Below are 2,853 nucleotides of genomic sequence, written 5' to 3'. Positions count from 1 at the left end.
CCAGCCTGCCAGTAGAACAGGCCCATTTTAAGTTTAGGTTGTCAATTTTGGGTCTTTTGAGTCCATTGTTGTTGCCTTTGGCTTGGATATTTGGTTCTGTCCTTTTTTAATACTACCAACGCACCTGAGATTGCTTGTCTCTGGCTCTCATCCTTCCATATTTGTCTTTTTCCTCTTCCTCTAGTTTCTTCCTTCTCTTTATACTCTGGGGCCAGGGATGTTTGAGGCAACTCCCATTTGTCCATTGCATTTCTTCATGCAGTTATTCTAAATACCACATATAAGTAATGTCATTCTGTATTTCTTCTTCTTCTTTTGGGTTACTTCATTTAACATATCTTCCAGTTCCATCCATGTTGTTGCAAATTGCATGATTGCAACCTTTCTTATACCTATGTAGTATTTCATTCTAGATATGTACCACATCTTCATGAGCCACTCGTCTTTTGTTAGACAGATTCCAAGTCTTAGCTATTGTACTGAGTGCTGCAATGAATAGCAATGTGCATACATCCTTTTGGATGAATGTTTTTCTATCATGGGATAGATATGCAAAAGAGGAATTGCTGGGTCGTATGGCAGCTTGATTTTTAATTTACTGAGAACCCTCCATACTGTTTTCCATAGGGTTGGAGCAAGAATCATTCCCACCAATAGTGGATGAGAGTTCCTTTCTCACCACATCCGAACAGAGATTGTTCCCAGTATTTTTGATATGTGCCCTTATCACTGGTATAAGATGATATCTCATTGTTGTCTTGATTTGGATTTCCCTAATGATAAGTGACGATGAGTATTTTTTTCTTGTGTCTGTCAGCCATCTGTTGGTTTTCCTCAGAGAAGCACCTGTTCATTTCCTTTCCTCATTTTTTCATGAGATTTATAAGCTTTGTGGAGTTAACCTTTGTGAGTACTTTATATATCCTAGATATCAAAACTTTATCTGATGTGTTAAGAGCAAAAATTTTCTTGCATTCAGCTAGCTGCCTTCTAATTTTAGCCTGTGTTTCTTTTGCCCTACAGAAACGTTTTAATTTGATGTAGTCCCATTTATTCAGGTTTGATACTGTCGTCCTTGCCATTGGCATTCTATCATTGAAGACTTCTTTGAGGTTTAAGTCTTAGAGTGTTCTGCCTGTTTCCTCAGTGAACTTTATGGATTCGAGTGTGATCTCAAGGTCTTTAATCCACTTTTAATTGACTTTTGTGCAAGGTGCGAGATATGGATCGATCTTTAATTTCTTACATGTGGTTATACAATTGTTCCAACACCATTTGTTGAAGAGACTGTCTTTATTCCATTTCAAATTCTTGGCTCCTTTGTCAAAGATTAATTGAAATATACTTGGGGGTTTGTTGCTGGATATTCTGTTCTGACCAATTGGTCTAAAGTCTGTCTTTGTTCCAATACCATGCTGTTTTGATAACTATGGCTTAGTAGTAGAGCTTCAAATTAGGGGATGAGATACCTCCCAGTTTCCTTTTTTTTTTCTTCCCAATATGGATTTGGCTATCCTAGGACTTTTATGATTCCACATAGACTTTATAATTGTTTGTTCTAAGTCCTTGAAGAATGTTGCCTGATTTAAATAGGGATTGCAATGAATCTTATAGTAGTTTAGGTAAGATGAGCATTTTGATGATATTGATTCTTTTATTCATAAGCATGGAATGGTCTTCCATTTCCTTAGATTTTCTATTTCTTTCTGAAGTGTTTTGAAGTTCATGGTATAGGTCTCTCACCTCTCTTGTTAGGTTGATTGCTAGGTACTTGATTGTTTTGGATGCTATTTTAAATGGAAATAACTGAGATAAATTGAAATATATTTGTGTGGCTATATTAGCATATTCAGGGCTCACTCCTGGCTCTGTGCTCAGAGATCACTCCTGGCAAAGTTTAGGGGACTTATGTGGTGCCACGGATTGGACATGAGTCAGCCACATGCAAGGCAAGTGCCCTACCCTGCAACTTTCGTGGGAGTCCCCCGACCCGCGGGGGTGTGGAGATGAAAGTTGCTAGTTATTAGTGGGTTCACTCGAGCAGAACCGACCTGTAAAGAAGAACTAGAGAGATTAGTAAAAGAAGCCTTCAAGACAACACATGCTGTTCAAAAAGGGAAGTTTATTGTTGGGGGATCAGCTTTTAAGGGCTGAAACACGTCAGGGGTGTTACAAATTTTACACCAATCACAGTTACAAGCATTCATTAGCATAAATTGGGGCAGGTAGTAGGGAGGGGCAGAGGTAGACCTGAGCACGTTTTACTAAAAGGCATAAGATTCAAACAAAGTTCTTAATAATGTTTGCTAACACAAAGGCAAACTCTATATTTTTCTTTCTGGCTGGATATATTGGGCTGCTCTGAATTACTTTATTTTTGTCTATTTCCTTTGTTCTCAAGGCATGGGCCTTTTGGTCACGTGGGTGACCAGATTAGGAATTACTGAGGTGTCCTATGTCCCAGGTTTCATCAGCTAGGCTCCCCACACTACCCGTTATGTTATCTCTCCAGTTCTAATTCTAATAATTTGGACATTATTGCTGGTGCACAGGATCAGCTGGCTCTGGGATAGATGAACACACAGATCAAGTATTAGCAAAATGAATCAAAAATTAAAGTTGGAAAGACTGGGAATTGCAAGCTGAACTTTTGTTTTATTTTTTTTCTGACTTTCAGCTGCTTGTCAGCATATAGTTGAAGCCATTCTTAAAATAATTAGAAAAAAAAAAAAGTCCATGCATATAGTTCTGCTTTAAAAAGTCCTTTTGGTTTGAAAAGCCCACCCTGAGATCACAAATGTTGTTCCTGATTGGGTTTGCATTTTGGGGAGGGGGTCACATATATCAGTGCTT

The sequence above is a fragment of the Suncus etruscus genome, chromosome 3 (genome assembly GCF_024139225.1).
Source record: "Suncus etruscus isolate mSunEtr1 chromosome 3, mSunEtr1.pri.cur, whole genome shotgun sequence".
Classification (NCBI taxonomy): domain Eukaryota; kingdom Metazoa; phylum Chordata; class Mammalia; order Eulipotyphla; family Soricidae; genus Suncus; species Suncus etruscus.
The sequence above is the reverse complement of the archived record's forward strand: the minus strand, read 5'-3'. Positions refer to the sequence as shown.